The following is a 22,601-nucleotide window of genomic DNA, read 5'->3' on the forward strand; positions in this document are numbered from 1 at the left end:
GCGAGAAATCCGATGCGAGCTTTCTCCTTAGACCTTTGTACAGGCGGCATAGAGGTACCCCTTTGTGACACTTGGTTAAAACATGTGCATTGCGATGATAATCCCGGTAATCCGAGCTAATTAGGACAAGGTGCGGGCACTATTAGTATACTATGCATGAGGCTTGCAACTTGTAAGATATAATTTACATAACACATATGCTTTATTACTACCGTTGACAAAATTGTTTCTTGTTTTCAAAATCAAAGCTCTAGCACAAATATAGCAATCGATGCTTTCCTCTTTGAAGGACCTTTCTTCTACTTTTATTGTTGAGTCAGTTCCACTATCTCTCTCCACCTCAAGAAGCAAACACTTGCGTGAACTTTGCATTGATTCCTACATACTTGCATATTGCACTTGTTATATTACTCTATGTTGACAATATCCATGAGATACACATGTTACAAGTTGAAAGCAACCGCTGAAACTTAATCTTCCTTTGTGTTGCTTCAATACCTCTACTATGAATTATTGCTTTATGAATTAACTCTTATGCAAGACTTATTGATGCTTGTCTTGAAGTACTATTCATGAAAAGTCTTTGCTATATGATTCAGTTGTTTACTCATGTCATTTACATTGTTTTGATCGCTGCATTCATTACATATGCTTACAATAGTATGATCAAGGTTATGATGACATGTCACTCCAGAAATTATCTTTGTTATCGTTTACCTGTTCAGGACGAGCAGAAACTAAGCTTGGGGATGCTGATACGTCTCCGACGTATCGATAATTTCTTATGTTCCATGCCACATTATTGATGATATCTACATGTTTTATGCATACTTTATGTCATATTTATGCATTTTCTGGAACTAACCTATTAACGAGATGCCGAAGAGCCAGTTGCTGTTTTCTGCTGTTTTTGGTTTCAGAAATCCTAGTAAGGAAATATTCTCGGAATTGGACGAAATCAACGCCCAGGGGCCTATTTTCACACGAAGCTTCCAGAAGACCGGAGAGCTAACGAAGTGGGGCCACGAGGCGGCGCCACGCTAGGGCGGCGCGGCCCAAGCCCTGGCCACGCCGACCTAGTGTGTGGGCCCCTCGTGACGCCCCCTGACCTGCCCTTCCGCCTACAAATAGCCTTCGTCGCGAAACCCCCAGTACCGAGAGCCACGATACGGAAAACCTTCCAGAGACGCCGCCGCCGCCAATCCCATCTCGGGGGATTCAGGAGATCGCCTCCGGCACCCTGCCGGAGAGGGGATTCATCTCCCGGAGGACTCTGCACCGCCATGGTCACCTCCGGAGTGATGAGTGAGTAGTCTACCCCTGGACTATGGGTCCATAGCAGTAGCTAGATGGTTGTCTTGTCCTTATGTGCTTCATTGTCGGATCTTGTGAGCTGCCTAACATGATCAAGATCATCTATCTGTAATGCTATATGTTGTGTTTGTTGGGATCCGATGGATAGAGAATACTATGTTATGTTGATTATCAATTTATATCTATGTGTTGTTTATGATCTTGCATGCTCTCTATTATTAGTAGAGGCTCTGGCCAAGTTTTTGCTAGTAACTCCAAGAGGGAGTATTTATGCTCGATAGTGGGTTCATGTCTCCGTGAATCTGGGGGAGTGACAGAAACCTCTAAGGTTATGGATGTGTTGTTGCCACTAGGGATAAAACATTGATGCTATGTCCGAGGATGTAGTTATTGATTACATTACGCACCATACTTAATGCAATTGTCTGTTGTTTGCAACTTAATACTGGAAGGGGTTCGGATGATAACCTGAAGGTGGACTTTTTAGGCATAGATGCATGCTGGATAGCGGTCTATGTACTTTGTCGTAATGCCCAATTAAATCTCACAATACTCATCATATCATGTATGTGCATGGTCATGCCCTCTCTATTTGTCAATTGCCCAACTGTAATTTGTTCACCCAACATGCTATTTATCTTATGGGAGAGACACCTCTAGTGAACTGTGGACCCCGGTCCATTCTTTTACATCGAATACAATCTACTGCAATACTTTTTCTACTGTTTTCTGCAAACAACCATCATCCACACTATACATCTAATCCTTTGTTACAGCAAGCCGGTGAGATTGACAACCTCATCAAGCTTTCGTTGGGGCAAAGTACTTTGGTTGTGTTGTGCAGGTTCCACGTTGGCGCTGGAATCCCTGGTGTTGCGCCGCACTACATCTCGCCGCCATCAACCTTCAACGTGCTTCTTGGCTCCTACTGGTTCGATAAACCTTGGTTTCTTACTGAGGGAAAACTTGCCGCTGTACGCATCACACCTTCCTCTTGGGGTTCCCAACGGACGCGTGTTGTACGCTGATACGTCTCCGACGTATCGATAATTTCTTATGTTCCATGCCACATTATTGATGTTATCTACATGTTTTATGCACACTTTATGTCATATTCGTGCATTTTCTGGAACTAACCTATTAACAAGATGCCGAAGTGCCAGTTGCTGTTTTCTGCTATTTTTGGTTTCAGAAATCCTAGTAAGGAAATATTCTCGGAATTGGACGAAATCAAAGCCCAGGGGCCTATTTTTCCACGAAGCTTCCAGAAGTCCGAAGACGAAACGAAGAGGGGCCACGGGGTGGCCAAACCCTAGGGCGGCGCGGCCCCACCCCTGGCCGCGCCGGCCTATGGTCTGGGCCCCCCGTGCCGCCTCTTGACTTGCCCTTCCGCCTACTTAAAGCCTCCGTGACGAAACCCCCAGTACCGAGAGCCATGATACGGAAAACCTTCCAGAGACGCCGCCAACGCCGATCCCATCTCGGGGGATCCAGGAGATCGCCTCCGGCACCCTGCCGGAGAGGGGAATCATCTCCCGGAGGACTCTACGCCGCCATGGTCGCCTCCGGTGTGATGTGTGAGTAGTCTACCCCTGGACTATGGGTCCATAGCAGTAGCTAGATGGTTGTCTTCTCCCCATTGTGCTATCATTGTCGGATCTTGTGAGCTGCCTAACATGATCAAGATCATCTATCTGTAATTCTATATGTTGCGTTTGTTGGGATCCGATGAATAGAGAATACTTGTTATGTTGATTATCAAAGTTATATCTACGTGTGTTTATGATCTTGCATGCTTTCCATTACTAGTAGATGCTCTGGCCAAGTAGATGCTTGTAACTCCAAGAGGGAGTACTTATGCTCGATAGTGGGTTCATGCCTGCATTGACACCTGGGACAGTGACAGAAAGTTCTAAGGTTGTGTTGTGCTGTTGCCACTAGGGATAAAACATTGATGCTATGTCTAAGGATGTAGTTGTTGATTACATTACGCACCATACTTAATGCAATTGTCTGTTGCTTTGCAACTTAATACTGGAGGGGGTTCGGATGATAACCTGAAGGTGGACTTTTTAGGCATAGATGCATGCTGGATAGCGGTCTATGTACTTTGTCGTAATGCCCAATTAAATCTCACAATACTCATCATATCATGTATGTGCATGGTCATGCCCTCTCTATTTGTCAATTGCCCAACTGTAATTTGTTCACCCAACATGCTATTTATCTTATGGGAGAGACACCTCTAGTGAACTGTGGACCCCGGTCCATTCTTTTACATCGAATACAATCTACTGCAATACTTTTTCTACTGTTTTCTGCAAACAATCATCATCCACACTATACATCTAATCCTTTGTTACAGCAAGCCGGTGAGATTGACAACCTCACTGTTTCGTTGGGGCAAAGTACTTTGGTTGTGTTGTGCAGGTTCCACGTTGGCGCTGGAATCCCTGGTGTTGCGCCGCACTACATCTCGCCGCCATCAACCTTCAACGTGCTTCTTGGCTCCTACTGGTTCGATAAACCTTGGTTTCTTACTGAGGGAAAACTTGCTGCTGTACGCATCACACCTTCCTCTTGGGGTTCCCAACGGACGCGTGTTGTACGCTGATACGTCTCCGACGTATCGATAATTTCTTATGTTCCATGCCACATTATTGATGTTATCTACATGTTTTATGCACACTTTATGTCATATTCGTGCATTTTCTGGAACTAACCTATTAACAAGATGCCGAAGTGCCAGTTGCTGTTTTCTGCTATTTTTGGTTTCAGAAATCCTAGTAAGGAAATATTCTCGGAATTGGACGAAATCAAAGCCCAGGGGCCTATTTTTCCACGAAGCTTCCAGAAGTCCGAAGACGAAACGAAGAGGGGCCACGGGGTGGCCAAACCCTAGGGCGGCGCGGCCCCACCCCTGGCCGCGCCGGCCTCTGGTCTGGGCCCCCCGTGCCGCCTCTTGACTTGCCCTTCCGCCTACTTAAAGCCTCCGTGACGAAACCCCCGATCGAGAGAGCCATGATACGGAAAACCTTCCAGAGACGCCGCCAACGCCGATCCCATCTCGGGGGATCTAGGAGATCGCCTCCGGCACCCTGCCGGAGAGGGGAATCATCTCCCGGAGGACTCTACGCCGCCATGGTCGCCTCCGGTGTGATGTGTGAGTAGTCTACCCCTGGACTATGGGTCCATAGCAGTAGCTAGATGGTTGTCTTCTCCCCATTGTGCTATCATTGTCGGATCTTGTGAGCTGCCTAACATGATCAAGATCATCTATCTGTAATTCTATATGTTGCGTTTGTTGGGATCCGATGAATAGAGAATACTTGTTATGTTGATTATCAAAGTTATATCTACGTGTGTTTATGATCTTGCATGCTTTCCGTTACTAGTAGATGCTCTGGCCAAGTAGATGCTTGTAACTCCAAGTGGGAGTACTTATGCTCGATAGTGGGTTCATGCCTGCATTGACACCTGGGACAGTGACAGAAAGTTCTAAGGTTGTGTTGTGCTGTTGCCACTAGGGATAAAACATTGATGCTATGTCTAAGGATGTAGTTGTTGATTACATTACGCACCATACTTAATGCAATTGTCTGTTGCTTTGCAACTTAATACTGGAGGGGGTTCGGATGATAACCTGAAGGTGGACTTTTTAGGCATAGATGCAGTTGGATGGCGGTCTATGTACTTTGTCGTAATGCCCAATTAAATCTCACTATACTCATCATGATATGTATGTGCATGGTCATGCTCTCTTTATTTGTCAATTGCCCAACTGTAATTTGTTCACCCAACATGCTGTTTGTCTTATGGGAGAGACACCTCTAGTGAACTGTGGACCCCGGTCCAATTCTCTTTACTGTAATACAATCTACTGCAATACTTGTTCTACTGTTTTCTGCAAACAATCATCTTCCACACAATACGGTTAATCCTTTGTTACAGCAAGCCGGTGAGATTGACAACCTCACTGTTTCGTTGGGGCAAAGTACTTTGGTTGTGTTGTGCAGGTTCCACGTTGGCGCCGGAATCCCTGGTGTTGCGCCGCACTACATCCCGCCGCCATCAACCTTCAACGTGCTTCTTGACTCCTACTGGTTCGATAAACCTTGGTTTCTTACTGAGGGAAACTTGCTGTTGTACGCATCACACCTTCCACTTGGGGTTCCCAACGAGCGTGTGCTTTACGCGTCATCAAGCTAAATTTCTGGCGCCGTTGCCGGGGAGATCAAGACACGCTGCAAGGGGAGTCTCCACTTCTCACTCTCTTTACTTTGTTTTTGTCTTGCTTAGTTTTATTTACTACTTTGTTTGCTGCACTAAATCAAAATACAAAAAAATTAGTTGCTAGTTTTACTTTACTTGCTATCTTGTTTGCTATATCAAAAACACAAAAAAAAATTAGTTACTTGCATTTATTTTACTTATTTCATCATGTTTCCTCCTAAATTTGTTCTTAAAGATGTACCAGTAGGTCGAGGGTCTATCCTTGGGAAAGACAATATAGAAGATTTTTTCACTCATATTAGTACGGTCGAAGATTTTGAAGATAGACACTTGGTAGAACTTGCCCCCACTTATGAAATTGCTGTTGCTTCTTTAGTACACGCATTAGAAGCTAGATTTGTTAATCTTAATCCTGTGATTCAACATATGTTTCTTACACTCAGTGATATGGAAGAAGGAGAAAAGAAAGATTTTGTATTAGAAACCCTTCTTAAAGAATTTGGGGGAATAGCGAGAGAAGCTAGAAAAGTTTTCACTAAATATAATATGCTAGGTTCTTATACCAATTTTGCCAGTACCCTTGAGAAGATGGAAAAGGATAGACAAAAGTACACTAATAAAGTTAATTATGAGGGGGACATTAAAACATCAATACCTTGCAAGCTCTTGGGAATGTGTGAGGCACTAGAAAAGAATTTTGATTGGATTGTTCCTGAAGATTTGTTTGATGAGAGTAGCAAGCCCAAGACTAATGAAAAGGGAGCCTATGAAACTCACATAGAAAAGATAATATGCATAGTTGAGAACACTCCGCACCCCGCTGAGAATGCACCACCCTTCGATAATACTTGATACACACTTTCTGCGCCTAGCTGAAAGGCGTTAAAGAAAAGCGCTTATGGGAGACAACCCATGTTTTTACCTACAGTACTTTGTTTTTATTTTGTGTCTTGGAAGTTGTTTACTACTGTAGCAACCTCTCCTTATCTTAGTTTTGTGTTTTGTTGTGCCAAGTTAAGCCGTTGATAGAAAAGTAAGTACTAGATTTGGATTACTGCGCAGTTCCAGATTTCTTTGCTGTCACGAATCTGGGTCCACCTCCCTGTAGGTAGCTCAGAAAATTAAGCCAATTTACGTGCATGATCCTCAGATATGTACGCAACTTTCATTCAATTTGAGCATTTTCATTTGAGCAAGTCTGGTGCCATTTTAAAATTCGTCAATACGAACTGTTCTGTTTTGACAGATTCTGCCTTTTATTTCGCATTGCCTCTTTTGCTATGTTGGATGAATTTCTTTGATCCACTAATGTCCAGTAGCATTATGCAATGTCCAGAAGTGTTAAGAATGATTGTGTCACCTCTGAATATGTTAATTTTTATTGTGCACTAACCCTCTAATGAGTTGTTTCGAGTTTGGTGTGGAGGAAGTTTTCAAGGATCAAGAGAGGAGTATGATGCAACATGATCAAGGAGAGTGAAAGCTCTAAGCTTGGGGATGCCCCGGTGGTTCACCCCTGCATATATTAAGAAGACTCAAGCGTCTAAGCTTGGGGATGCCCAAGGCATCCCCTTCTTCATCGACAACATTATCAGGTTCCTCCCCCCGAAACTATATTTTTATTCCATCACATCTTATGTGCTTTTTCTTGGAGCGTCGGTTTGTTTTTGTTTTTTGTTTTGTTTGAATAAAATGGATCCTAGCATTCACTTTATGGGAGAGAGACACGCTCCGCTGTAGCATATGTACAAGTATGTCCTTGGTTTCTACTCATAGTATTCATGGCGAAGTTTCTCCTTCGTTAAATTGTTATATGGTTGGAATTGGAAAATGATACATGTAGTAATTGCTATAAATATCTTGGGTAATGTGATACTTGGCAATTGTTGTGCTCATGATTAAGCTCTTGCATCATATGCTTTGCACCCATTAATGAAGAAATACATAGAGCATGCTAAATTTGGTTTGCATATTTGGTTTCTCTAAGGTCTAGATAATTTCTAGTATTGAGTTTGAACAACAAGGAAGACGGTGTAGAGTCTTATAATGTTTTCAATATGTCTTTTATGTGAGTTTTGCTGCACCGGTTCATCCTTGTGTTTGTTTCAAATAAGCCTTGCTAGCCTAAACCTTGTATCGAGAGGGAATACTTCTCATGCATCCAAAATACTTGAGCCAACCACTATGCCATTTGTGTCCAACATACCTACCTACTACATGGTATTTTCTGCCATTCCAAAGTAAATTGCTTGAGTGCTACCTTTAAAATTCCATCATTCACCTTTGCAATATATAGCTCATGGGACAAATAGCTTAAAAACTATTGTGGTATTGAATATGTAATTATGCACTTTATCTCTTATTAAGTTGCTTGTTGTGCGATAACCATGTTCACTGGGGACGCCATCAACTATTCATTGTTGAATTTCATGTGAGTTGCTATGCATGTCCGTCTTGTCTGAAGTAAGAGAGATCTACCACCTTATGGTTAAGCATGCATAATGTTAGAGAAGAACATTGGGCCGCTAACTAAAGCCATGATCCATGGTGGAAGTTTCAGTTTTGGACATATATCCTCAATCTCAAATGAGAAAATTATTAATTGTTGTTACATGCTTATGCATAAAAGAGGAGTCCATTATCTGTTGTCTATGTTGTCCCGGTATGGATGTCTAAGTTGAAGAATAATCAATAGCGAGAAATCCAATGCGAGCTTTCTCCTTAGACCTTTGTACAGGCGGCATAGAGGTACCCCTTTGTGACACTTGGTAAAAACATGTGCATTGTGATGATCCTAGTCCAAGCTAATTAGGACAAGGTGCGGGCACTATTAGTACACTATGCATGAGGCTTGCAACTTATAAGATATAATTTACATGATGCATTTGCTTTATTACTACCGTTGACAAAATTGTTTCACGTTTTCAAAATCAAAGCTCTAGCACAAATATAGCAATCGATGCTTTTCCTCTATGGAGGACCATTCTTTTACTTTCAATGTTGAGTCAGTTCACCTATTTCTCTCCACCTCAAGAAGCAAACACTTGTGTGAACTGTGCATTGATTCCTACATACTTGCTTATTGCACTTATTATACTACTCTATGTTGACAATATCCATGAGATATACATGTTGCAAGTTGAAAGCAACCGCTGAAACTTAATCTTCTTTTGTGTTGCTTCAATGCCTTTACTTTGAATTATTGCTTTATGAGTTAACTCTTATGCAAGACTTAATTGATGCTTGTCTTGAAGTGCTATTCATGAAAAGTCTTTGCTATATGATTCACTTGTTTACTCATGTCATATACATTGTTTTGATCGCTGCATTCACTACATATGCTTTACAAATAGTATGATCAAGATTATGATGGCATGTCACTCCAGAAATTATCTGTGTTATCGTTTTACCTGCTCGGGACGAGCAGAACTAAGCTTGGGGATGCTGATACGTCTCCGACGTATTGATAATTTCTTATGTTCCATGCCACATTATTGATGTTATCTACATGTTTTATGCACACTTTATGTCATATTCGTGCATTTTCTGGAACTAACCTATTAACAAGATGCCGAAGTGCCGCTTTGTTTTCTTGCTGTTTTTGGTTTCAGAAATCCTAGTAAGGAAATATTCTCGGAATTGACGAAATCAAAGCCCAGGGGCCTATTTTTCCACGAAGCTTCCAGAAGTCCGAAGACGAACGAAGAGGGGCCACGGGGTGGCCAAACCCTAGGCGGCGCGGCCCCACCCCTGGCCACGCCGGCCTATGGTCTGGGCCCCCCGTGCCGCCTCTTGACTTGCCCTTCCGCCTACTTAAAGCCTCCGTGACGAAACCCCCAGTACCGAGAGCCACGATACGGAAAACCTTCCAGAGACGTCGCCAACGCCGATCCCATCTCGGGGGATCTAGGAGATCGCCTCTGGCACCCTGCCGGAGAAGGGAATCATCTCCCGGAGGACTCTACGCCGCCATGGTCGCCTCCGGTGTGATGTGTGAGTAGTCTACCCCTGGACTATGGGTCCATAGCAGTAGCTAGATGGTTGTCTTCTCCCCATTGTGCTATCATTGTCGGATCTTGTGAGCTGCCTAACATGATCAAGATCATCTATCTGTAATTCTATATGTTGCGTTTGTTGGGATCTGATGAATAGAGAATACTTGTTATGTTGATTATCAAAGTTATATCTACGTGTTGTTTATGATCTTGCATGCTTTCCGTTACTAGTAGATGCTCTGGCCAAGTAGATGCTTGTAACTCCAAGAGGGAGTACTTATGCTCGATAGTGGGTTCATGCCTGCATTGACACCGGGACGATGTGATGAAAGTTCAAAGGTTGTGTTGTGCTGTTGCCACTAGGGATAAAACATTGATGCTATGTCTAAGGATGTAGTTGTTGATTACATTACGCACCATACTTAATGCAATTGTCTGTTGCTTTGCAACTTAATACTGGAGGGGGTTCGGATGATAACCTGAAGGTGGACTTTTTAGGCATAGATGCAGTTGGATGGCGGTCTATGTACTTTGTCGTAATGCCCAATTAAATCTCACTATACTCATCATGATATGTATGTGCATGGTCATGCTCTCTTTATTTGTCAATTGCCCAACTGTAATTTGTTCACCCAACATGCTGTTTGTCTTATGGGAGAGACACCTCTAGTGAACTGTGGACCCCGGTCCAATTCTCTTTACTGTAATACAATCTACTGCAATACTTGTTCTACTGTTTTCTGCAAACAATCATCTTCCACACAATACGGTTAATCCTTTGTTACAGCAAGCCGGTGAGATTGACAACCTCACTGTTTCGTTGGGGCAAAGTACTTTGGTTGTGTTGTGCAGGTTCCACGTTGGCGCCGGAATCCCTGGTGTTGCGCCGCACTACATCCCGCCGCCATCAACCTTCAACGTGCTTCTTGACTCCTACTGGTTCGATAAACCTTGGTTTCTTACTGAGGGAAACTTGCTGCTGTACGCATCACACCTTCCACTTGGGGTTCCCAACGAGCGTGTGCTTTACGCGTCATCATACGCGTATCAGAGCGCAAGTAGAAGGAGGTCACCTTAGCAAGATGTCGGTGCGCTCTCATTGAGAGATCTTGTGTAGTCGAAGTGTGGGGTTGAACCCATTCGTTGATGCTCATCCATATGTCACTTTTACCTTCACACAACAAAGACCGCGCAAAGTATGTGTGTTTGTGATATTGGAGCACATCATCGATGACATGTCCTTTCATGTTCACAACACCGTTAGCACAACACAAATTTATCAAGAATAATGCATGTGCAAGGTCAATGTGTAAGAACTTCACATGAACATCTTCCAAGTGTGGAAACACAAAAACTCCAAAGTGTGAGACGACCATGGTGTCCATCTCATTTATAAATTCATTTTCATTGTTGCACTCAAGGCATCGGAAATACAAATTGTTCAATATCCTTGAAGCAATATGTGGAGAATTTGGCCAAAACACATACGGGAAAGTGTCCAAAATATCATCAACATGTGTGCACACAAACCATTGGAAAGAGAAATTGGTCCTCATATTTGTTGCAACACACAACATATCATCCGAAAAGTTCACAAAAACAATATTTACACAACCGTGTGTGCCAACAAACCAAATGAATGAGAAATTGTTCAACTTGTTTGAGGCAACACCAACGGTAAGAATCACATCATCATGCTTGCAAAAGAATCATAAGAAAGAGAAATTGTTCGCCATGTTCAATGCAAAGCATGGGAAAGGTATTAGATCCGAGTTCGATCTTGTACTTACTTGTATTATGCTCCCAAGTCTTTGTCAACTCGTGCTCAATTGAGGTTGACATTGGCATTCTTGTACCTACACACACAATAGGTAAAGCAAAGAACGTGTGTGCATGGTATATGAACACATCATCCATCATGATGGTCCATTTCTTTTGCACATCACCATTAGCGTTAAGCAAAGCATCATAATATATGTGGTGAATATGCGGGGTAAACACATGAACACGCTCATCATGGACATAGGAAAAGTCTCCAAAATTTGAGAGAGCTATGGGGGAAATCTCATTTACAAGCATATTAACATAATTGCAAACCAAGCATTGGAAAGAGAAAGTATTCAACATTTTGGTTGCATCAATGGGAGAGTATTGCAAGCATTTAGAGCAAAACATGTTCAACATTGTATCATTGTTGTCGACAAACCTATGGAAAGAGCAATTGTTCGGCAAGGTTGTCACAACGGCATTATCATCATCATTGCAAGCAATACATGGGAAAGAGCAATTGTTCGATATATTGCAAGCAATAGGAGAGAAAGTTAAACTCTCATAGCATGGCATGGTGATATTATCATAAGCAACTAATTCCACATGATCAACAATAGGTGTATCATAAGTGTCACATGGGAATGTGAAAGAACCATATGTCATAGCAATCGGATCATCCAACTCATGCAAGCACTCACACATCATCATGTCCACTAGTGGGATCATGGCATCATCAACACCCATATAGGTACCTTTGTAGTCTCGCTCATATGAGGTAGGTGTTGTGGAAGTGGTAGGCTCCATGTGGCCTCCATGTTCATCTTCAAGCAAGCATGGTGTGATAGCATCATCTTCATGCACCATGTACATCTTCTCCATGATCGGCGTCTCGTCATCCATGGGACCTAATGAGACATGAGGAAACACACTAGAGGTAGAGGGTAAGTTGTTAGAGTTCGAAATGGCCTCACATGACCTATCAACTACCTCTCTCTTCTCACTTGGTGTATCACTCATGGCATCAACGTGGTAGCATTCAAGCTTGCTTATAGTGGATGCACTCTTGTCACATATAGTGGAGTCACTCATCTCACATATAGTGGAGTCCCTCATCTCACATATAGTGGAGTCCCTCATCTCCATGGCAATGGCGTCATCGATATCCGAGCAACCTATCAAAGAGGAAGACAACACAAGAGGGGTAGAGGTTAATGTGGTAGAAATCAAAGCATCCTCACTCAACTCATGTGGTGTGTCACTCTTTCTCTCAAGGTGTTTGAAGTAGGATTTGCACTCGGCTTTGTCTTGGGAGGTCATCTTGGCTTCTCAAGCCTCTAAATCGGCGAAGTATGCTCTCATCTCGGCCTTTTCTTGTGGGTTCATATTGGATAGCTCTCACTAGGAAGGGTGTATATGTATGTGGTGGAAGGAAAACTACACAAGTATCTCACCTATCAAGAAAGTATTGGAAAATTGCTTCAAGTCAAGAGCAAAGTTAAATTGTACCGGGGTTAACTACACACACACTCAAAGCACACGCAAAAGGCTAAGAACTCTATATGGTGGTAGGTGCGGATGTGGATAGCAAACGAAAAGAACCAAAGAAAATGTCTATTGTCAAATGTGGGTAAGATCCAAAGTCAAATGTCAAAAGTGGTGATCTGTGTCAAGGAAACACGGAAACACACACAAGGAAGAACAATGGGGTTAGCGCGACCAAGGAAGTGAGCAAGTAACAAGATGGTCCTAACGAAGACTTGTTATCACCAGATTTTAACCAAATCAGAGGTGGGCCGTGATTGAGATGGGCTTAGCGAATATGCGTAGAAAATATTCATAAATCGGCCTTGTATAAAGAGTTTGGGCCAAATTGCCCGTGTATCTGTAAATTATAGTAGGATACGTGTCGGTTAGAATTAAGAGATAGACTTGTACACGGTTGGGATTATTCCCAAGTTAGAAAGTCTGCGGACTACAAATATGTATCTAGGGTTATTGAGAAAAAGAGGATCACGTTCACAACAAACCAATCTAGGCGCATCGCCACCCCTTGTTTCGAGGGTTTCTTCCGGGTAAGCACCATGCTGCCTAGATCGCATCTCGCGATCTAGGCAGTATTGAGTTTATTAGTTGTTCATGCGTTGCTCGTGCTGAAGCCTTGTTGATGGCGAGCAACGTAGTTATCATAGATGTGTTAGGGTTAGCATCTCTTTATCTTGATGTATGCGTTTATATATGCTATCCCTAGACATCTAGCTGCTTTTACACCTATCTTAGGTGTAAGGGTAGCACCTTGCTTGATCTTTGTTTAGTAGATCCGATCCGTTATGATTGCTCCTTGATCTTCAAGGATTAGTTTGATATCTACATAGTTAGGCCTTGCAAACGGGTTGAATGATCCAGTAGCACGTAAGGTATAGTTTGCTAATCCTAGAGAGGATGTTCCGCGAATCAACTCCGCGTTGGTTTTTAGGCCTTGTCTAGGGTTGGTTTATTATCATCTTTCGTGTCTGCCAGGCTCAATTACGTGTAGGATGTTCCGGTTATGTGGTGAAAACCCTAGATCGTCGTAGATCGTTTTAACTTAATATTGATCAAGCAGGACCACCATGTTATCGTAGATCTCATACGAATCATGGGTGGATCGGCTCCTTGAGCCGATTCACAGGATAACCTGAGAGCCGATCGAGGCTCGTATTTAATGTTTACGTGTATGCCATGCAGGAAACTAGTCGGAGCAATCCATCACCTTCCTGACCAGGTATAGGTCAGGTGGCACGCCCTTGCACCAGCATCGGACGTGCGTGTCGGAGCATTGCGGGCCGTCGCCCGAGGGACCAGGGCCCACCAGCAGTCCTGGGAGCCTCCCGGCTCTACGTGTTGCCCATCGCTACTCGCCGGTGGGTTTTGGTGGTCAACACATTATGGCACGCCCGGTGGGACCTTCTTCTACATCAACTGCATCAACATCCGCATCAGAGATGGCGGAAGATCCAGTCACGTACGAAGATCTGACTGAGGAGTACAAGAAGAAGTATGACGAAATCAAAGCTCTATTCGAAGCCGACCTCATCGGCTCTTTCCAGAGGACCCGCTCACATGGCATCAGGTGGAAGGGGTTCTCGGCTGAAGGCGCTCTCGATGGAGTGGATCTGTCTACTCCTTCAGAAGAACGCACCAGGTCTCTACGACAGGAGATTAACCACATGGTAGCTCATTCGCTACACCGCCATTCTGAGAGCCTGGTGAACGCTCTCGAGCGCGTCGCGCTTCGCGTGGTCCAGGAAATCATGAAGCATCAGTACTCTCCGTCAGGACCTACCCTAGGGACTCACCAAGGAGAGATATCGTTCCAGACCAGACCACAGCTGCCATTCGCGCTAGCAGCACTAGAACTGCCGAGTTCACCGGCATATGTCGTCTACAAGATCGGTGGCGATCCAAGTGATTACCAGTTCTTGTATGAACCGCCTAAGGAGATCCCGCACGGATACATGTGCACATATGTGCCAGACTGCAATAACTGGGCACGCACGAACCAGGTTGCAGTAGGAGGGATTTCTGGAACAGCAGGAGGGATTTCTGGAACAGCAGGAGGGGTTTCTGGATCGGATCCTGAGAAGCAGGCGTGGCTAGCTAAATATGCCACTGCCACGAATCATCAAAGCTCAATTCCTGCAGCTAGCACCGTGGATCAGATCAGTGCAATCTTGAGAGACCAGTTCGGCATGGTGCCGAAGAGGAGAGCAATCGGCTATTCCAAGCCGTACCCCAACGAGTATGATTTGATCCCACTACCACCCAAGTATCGGCTCCCTGAGTTCTCCAAGTTTAGTGGATCAGAAGTCTCTAGTTCAATTGAGCATGTGAGCCGATATTTGGCGCAGTTGGGCATGATCTCAGCATCAGACCCATTACGTGTGAGGTTTTTCGCGCAATCTCTCACAGGATCGGCTTTCGGGTGGTACACCTCGCTGCCACCAGATTCAATCCGGACTTGGAAGCAGATGGAAGAGAAATTCCACATGCAATATCACTCAGAAGCTTCTGAGGCTGGCATTGTCGATCTGGCACAAGTACGACAGAAGCGCGGAGAAACGGTATCGGAATACATTCAGCGCTTCAGGATCGTCAGGAACCGATGCTATTCGGCTCGTTTGAATGAAAAAGAAGCAGTCGAACTGGCAGTGGTGGGTCTCGCGTCGCCGATCAAGGATATGGCTTCCCAAGCAGAGTACACTTCACTGGCGCATATGGTTCAGAAACTATCATTATATGAACATCGCCACCCAGAATTGTACCAAGACAATTTCAAGCGCTCGGTAATCCTGGTTGAGACAGAAGAAGATGATGACTCTGCAGGAGATCAGGAGGTAGCCGTGGCTGAATGGACTCGGGGGGCAAACCCCGTGTCCTGCAAATGGGTTAAACCACAAGGTCCTGCAAAAGGGTTTGACTTCGATGTAAGCAAAGCCGAGCAGATTTTCGACCTCTTACTCAAGGAGAAGCAGCTGAAGTTACCCGAAGGCCATAAAATCCCTACGGTACAAGAGATGAACGGAAGGCCATACTGCAAGTGGCATAACTCGTTCACCCATACCACCAGCGACTGCAAAGTGTTGCGTCAGCAGATCCAAATGGCGATAGAACAAGGCCGTCTAATTTTCAGCCAGTACGCCATGAAAGTGGACACGCACCCTTTCCCTGCCGTTAACATGGTGGAGTGCACTTACCCCGGGAGGTGCCAGCCAGGTTTCTCGTTCAGCATTAACATGGTAGGACCTGTGTACCACCCTGGTAAGGACAAAGACGGGAGCAGTCGCTCTCGTTGCAAGGAAAAGGAGGAGGCCGTCCCACGCGACCGGCCCCAACATGATGACAAGCGCTACATCACGGAGGAACAAGTGAGGAATGTGCGATACCAGCGACCTCTCTCCGAGCACCTCCTCAACAAATATGAGCGTCAGTACGACCAACGTCGGCGATACGACGACGACGACGAAAGAGATCGTCGGTCTAGTGTGGATAACAGGAAATATCGTCGGTATGATCGAGACGACGAAAGATATGAGCGCCGTGCCAAGGAAAAGTCAAGAGAGCAGGACGACGTGGATAGACACTGGGATTGTCCTTTCTTCAAGCATTGCTGGGATTCAAGGATGAGCCGATTGCCTACAATCGGCAACTGCCCAGAGTGTAGACAGAAGAAGAATGACACAGGAGACGTGTCAGTGTTCAAACGTCTAGGGCCTCTCCCATCTCGGAACAAGCAAGCTGAGTCCTCTCGGGTAGAAGATCTCGAGGAGTTAGAAGACGAAGAAGAAGAAGAAGAAGAAGAAGAAGATAGATACCATCGGCCGAGGTGGTCCCCTGATGGACTCAGCCACTCTCAGAAGCGTAGGGTTCAGCGACTACGTAGCGTGGAGGAAGCCGAGAGACGATACCTACACGCGTTAAGGAAAGCGCGGCCTGATCTGGCCGCGAAAATTCAGCAAACTCTGGACGAGGAGGGTCGTCCACAGAAGAAAGAGTGGGGCCCCAAACAAAAGAAAGCCGATGATAAGACATCGGCTGGCATGAACATGGTGTTCATTCTTCCGTCGGAGTTTTGTGCTCCAAGAACAGAAGAGACACCTGTAGCACAGCTTGACTGTGGCCCACGACCAGTCATCTTTGAGAAGCCACGAGAAAAGAGCTACAGGCATCTGAAGGCCCTGTACTTGAAAGGTTATATCAACGGGCAGCCTGTCAACAAGATACTGGTTGACACCGGAGCGGCAGTCAATATAATGCCGTACTCCATGCTACGTCGCTTGGGACGCTCTCGCGCAGATCTGATCAAAACCAACGTCACTTTGAACGACTTCAACGGCCAAGCATCAGAAGCGCAAGGCGTTCTGAACGTGGATTTAACTGTAGGCCGAAAGACCATCCCTACGTCATTCTTCATCGTCGACAGCAAAAGCACATACGCTGTCCTGCTAGGAAGAGATTGGATCCACGCTAACTGCTGCATTCCATCCACGATGCACCAATGCTTGATACAGTGGGATGGAGATGAAGTGGAGATCGTCCATGCAGATGATTCAGCCGAAATCTCAACGGCTGGCATGAACATTTGGGAAGCGGAAGACCAAGAGCCGCTCTCTGGAGTCAGTTTGGACGGCTGTGAGTGCATCGAAGTGACAAAAAACGGGGTGAGGCTGGTCTTATCCACCGGCCTGACAGTATAGCAAGAGCAAAGGCAATCGACATACGTGGCAAGGCCGATCCCTGTGATCGGCCCCAAAAAATAAAAAGTGATGATCTCGTCTCAAGCATGTCACGTAGTCGTAATAAAGCACGAACAAGATGTAAACCTTCATTGAGCGATACAATCAAAATGGGGGCCGATTCCAGCAATCGGCCCATACTATCCTCGCCATACGTTTTGCCTATGTTTAACATCGATCTAGCAGGCGACGGAAAGGTAGGGTATGGGTTTACATCAGTTGATGAGCTAGAAGAGGTTGACATTGGTCCTGGGGATAAGCCACGACCAACTTTTATCAGCAAAAAGCTAGATCCACATCTCAGGAGCCAGATGATAGCTCTGTTAAAAGAATATCCAGATTGCTTTGCATGGGATTACACAGAGATGCCTGGGTTAGACAGAAGCATCATTGAGCATCGGCTCCCTCTCAAGAAAGGATTTCGGCCGTTCCAGCAACGTGCACGTCAGATGAAGGCCGATATCCTAGAAGAAGTCAAGAAAGAGGTCGAGAAAATGTTGACCGCCGGGTTCATCAGGCCATGCAGGTACGCTGAATGGATTTCCAATATAGTGCATGTGCAGAAAAAGGATGGCCGATGGTGCGTTGCCATAGATTTTCGAGATCTCAATAGAGCCACTCCAAAGGATGAATATCCAATGCCGGTAGCAGAGACGTTGGTCAATGCAACTGCTGGTCATAAGGTCTTAAGCTTCATGGATGGCAACGCCGGCTACAATCAGATTTTCATGGCTCCAGAAGATATACACAAGACTGCGTTCAGAGTACCAGGTTCAGTGGGCTTGTTTGAATATGTAGTCATGACTTTTGGACTGAAGAATGCCGGTGCAACGTACCAAAGAGCCATGAATTACATCTTTCATGATTTGATCGGCAAATTGGTGGAAATTTACATCGATGACGTGGTGGTCAAGTCTGTCTCCGTAGAAGGGCACTTGGAGGATTTGCGACGCATCCTGGATCGAACTAGGAAATTAGGGCTAAGAATGAATCCAAAGAAGTGTGCTTTTGGTGTAACGGTCGGTCAGTTCTTGGGTTTCTTGGTTCATGAATGTGGAATTGAGATCGGCCTGAAAAGTCAGGAGGCAGTACGTACCATGCAGCCACCTACCACGAAGAAAGAACTCCAATGTCTCATCGGCAAGATCAACTTCGTCCGACGGTTCATCTCTAATCTGTCAGGACGAATCGAGCCGTTTATGGCATTGGTGAAAATTAAATCTGATGACGAGTTTTACTGGGGGGCAGAGCAACAGCAAGCGTTTGATGAGATTAAACAGTATCTAACGACGTCGCCTGTGTTAGTTTCACCTCAGCAAGACAGACCGTTCTATATCTACTTATCAGTAGCTGACACTTCCATCACTTCCGTGGTGGTACAACTTTATGATGGGATGGAAGCGGTGGCTTTCTACCTTAGCAGAAGGATGTTGGATGCAGAAACGAGGTATCCTGAGATCGAGAAGTTGTGCCTCTGCTTGTTTTTCACCTGCACCAAGCTTCGTCACATCTTTCTGACGGCAGAAATTATCATCATATGCAAATCAGACGTCGTCAAACATATGTTGTAGGCCCCTGTTTTAAAAGGCCGACTTGGTAAATGGATGTTTGCATTATCGGAGTTTGATCTCCGGTATCAGCCTACGAAAGCGGTCAAGGGACAAGCGTTGGCCGATCTCATCGCTGAACGAATCAATACTGATATAGCAGCACTGTCTGTACGTGCATAGGCTATGTTCTTCGATGGATCCGCTTGTGACGATGGTTGCGGCATCGGCATTCTACTCGTGTCGCCTCGGGGGGAAACATACTCCTTCTCCATCAGGTTGTCTACCCCGTGCACAAACAATGTCGCTGAGTATGAGGCAATACACAAGGGAATGGAGTTGCTTTTGGAAGCCGGGGCAGAAGCGGTGGAACTCTTTGGATACTCTAAATTGGTGATTTCCCAGCTCACGGAGGAATACAAGTGCGAGAGTGAGTCACTCTTCCCATTATGGATGCAATGTCGTGAGCTGATGGCACAATTTCGGTACATCAACTTCAATTGGGTCCCAAGATCTCAAAATACCGAGGCCAACGATCTCGCACAGATGGCGTCAGGCTACAAGGACATACCAGACGGGTCAGAAGTTCAGGTGCAGTTCCTGGAACAGGATGACTGGAGAGCCGATATCTTCAATTACTTGAAGGATCCGGCTCGGGGGGCACCTAAACGGATAAGGTACAAGGCCATGAAATATGTCCTTATAGGAGATGACATGTTCTTCAGGACGTTGGAGGGGTTACTTCTCAAATGCCTGGGACCAGCCGAGTCGAATCGGCTCTTACACGAGGTGCACGAAGGCGCCTGTGGAACTCACCAATCGGCTCATAAGATGAAGTGGCTGATCAGGCGATCAGGGTTTTACTGGCCCACCATGCTTGAGGACTGCTTTAGGTACTATAAAGGGTGTCAAGCGTGTCAAGATGTTTGGGAAAATTCAGATGGTGCCCGCATCAGCAATGAACCCCATCATCAAGCCTTGGCCATTTCGAGGTTGGGGCATGGATATGATCGGAAAAATCCATCCTGCAAAGAGCAAAGGCCACGAGTGGATTTTGGCCATTACAGATTACTTCACTAAATGGGTGGAGGCCGTCCCTATGAAGAAGGTAAAATCGGAAGATGTTATAAATTTTGTGAAAGAACATGTCATTCATAGATTCGGGATCCCCCAGACTATCACGACCGATGGAGGTTCGGTCTTCGTGTCTAAAGAGTTCAGAAAGTTCTGCGATGACATGGGGATTAAGCTGATCCGATCGTCTCCGTACTATGCTCAAGCAAACGGGCAAGCTGAAGCGTCCAACCAGAGCCTTATCAAGCTGATTAAGAGGAAAGTTGACGAGTACCCTAGATGTTGGCATGAGGTATTGTCGGAAGCTTTGTGGGCCTGTCGCATGTCATGCCATGGAGCTATAAAAACTTCGCCATACCAGCTGGTCTATGGGCAGGAAGCCGTGTTGCCTTGGGAAATTACGGCTGGATCGAGACGTGTTACGTTTCAGAATGATCTAACAGCTGAAGAATATGCAGCCCTGATGAGTGATACTATTGAAGATTCAACGGAACTCAGACTTTGGTCGTTGGAGAAGGTTAAAGAGAACAAAGCCAAGGTAGCCCGTGCATACAATAAGAAGGTGAGACCAAAGGAGTTTCAGGTTGGTGATCTAGTATGGGAAGCTGTGTTGCCATTAGGGACTAAGGATAAAGAATATGGTAAATGGTCTCCCAATTGGCACGGTCCGTACAGAGTCGACCAGGTTTTGAAGGGTAATGCATACATGCTCGAGCAGCTGGACGGTGTTAAATTCCCAGTAGCTGTCAATGGTCAACATCTCAAGAAATATTTCCCAAACATGTGGGATGACGGACAGTGAAATATGGGGGCCGATGCATAAAATCGGCCAGTAAAAAAAAAATTATATACAAATCACAGCCGATGCACAGACATCGACTTTAGAAATATGGATACCAGTAGAGCCGATGCACAGACATCGACTTCAGATTAAAAAGCCGATGCACCGCCATCGACTCTAGAGGAACAGGCTCAATTGAGCAGTTAACAGATTATTTTCAGGCCAGAGACTGTGGCATTGGGATGATTCTCCCATTGGATTCGCTGAGGAGTTGAATCTGTGCGTTTGAGATCTAAGGTTTGCGTGGACGCGAATTGGACCTGTTTGGACGGCAATTTGGGGGATCTGATTTTATTTCTCTCAGACGAAGGTTGCAGATTACCGTGTAAATAGGCAACTGTTTGGCCTTAATCGCGTTTTATGGTAAAGGCCGATGCGCTGCCATCGGCTCTTTGCGCGTTGACATACTTTGATAATCGGCAAAATTGATGTGAAGGCAAAATCGACATAGGAACATTTTCTTCATTAATAGAAGGGATTTCTTACAGAGAAAGAGCCGATTGCTCGAGGGAGGAAGAACAAAAGAAAGGTCTATTGACCAATCTGCTACTACTACTAGTCCTATACTAGTAGGTGCTACTCTATGGGCCGTCGCTGCCCTCGTCGTCGCCGTTGGAGCTGCCGTCGGCACTGCTGCCGACGGGCTCCTCGTCACTGCTCCCGTAGCCCTCAATGGGAGCCTCCTCCTCCTCCTCGTCATCATCGTCGTCGTCATCTTCCGATCCGGCGCGGAAGCGCTTCGCCGGCGGGTAGTCCTCGAGGGAATCGTCGTCCTCCTCTTCTTCCTCCTCGTCGAAGGAAGTGAAGTCGTCCCAGGAGAACGAGTCGTCCTCGCTCTCCGCCTCCAGCTCCCCATCGGCGAGGAACTGGAGGTCATCGTCTCCGCTGGTCAAGGACTTGTCGTCCTCAGACCAGACGGAGGAGTCGTGGTCCTCCTGGTCCCATTCCTCTGGGGCGCGGCGGTTGTACTCCGCCATCAAAACCCACTCCGGCGTGGGCTCGCGGGAGGAGGAAGATGAGGAAGAGGAGGACTGGAAAGAGAGACCCGACGAGGCGGAGGAGGAGGAAGAGGAAGACATTGCTACAGAGGAAGGGGGTTTTTTGTGCTGATGGCTAGTACAGAGCAAGGGGATGAAGAGGCGAACTGTTCGGCGCGGTTAAATAAAGGGGATATAGTGGAGATTTAATGCCACAGCAGTTTCCGAGGAAGTGGTGCCAAAAAAGAAAAAAAAAGAGAAGGAAAAACTATCAAATCACGCGGAGAAGTTGAGAAGGCAAGGCATCATGATGAAGGATACTGCGACGGTTCTGCTCCGCCACGACATGACCCGACGAAGAAAAAAAACAGAGTGGTTTTGGAATTATCATTGCCAAAACCAGGGGGGCATGTGTTATCACCAGATTTTAACCAAATCAGAGGTGGGCCGTGATTGAGATGGGCTTAGCGAATATGCGTAGAAAATATTCATAAATCGGCCTTGTATAAAGAGTTTGGGCCAAATTGCCCGTGTATCTGTAAATTATAGTAGGATACGTGTCGGTTAGAATTAAGAGA

Source organism: Lolium perenne, chromosome 1 (assembly GCF_019359855.2).
Source record: "Lolium perenne isolate Kyuss_39 chromosome 1, Kyuss_2.0, whole genome shotgun sequence".
Taxonomy (NCBI): Eukaryota; Viridiplantae; Streptophyta; class Magnoliopsida; order Poales; family Poaceae; genus Lolium; species Lolium perenne.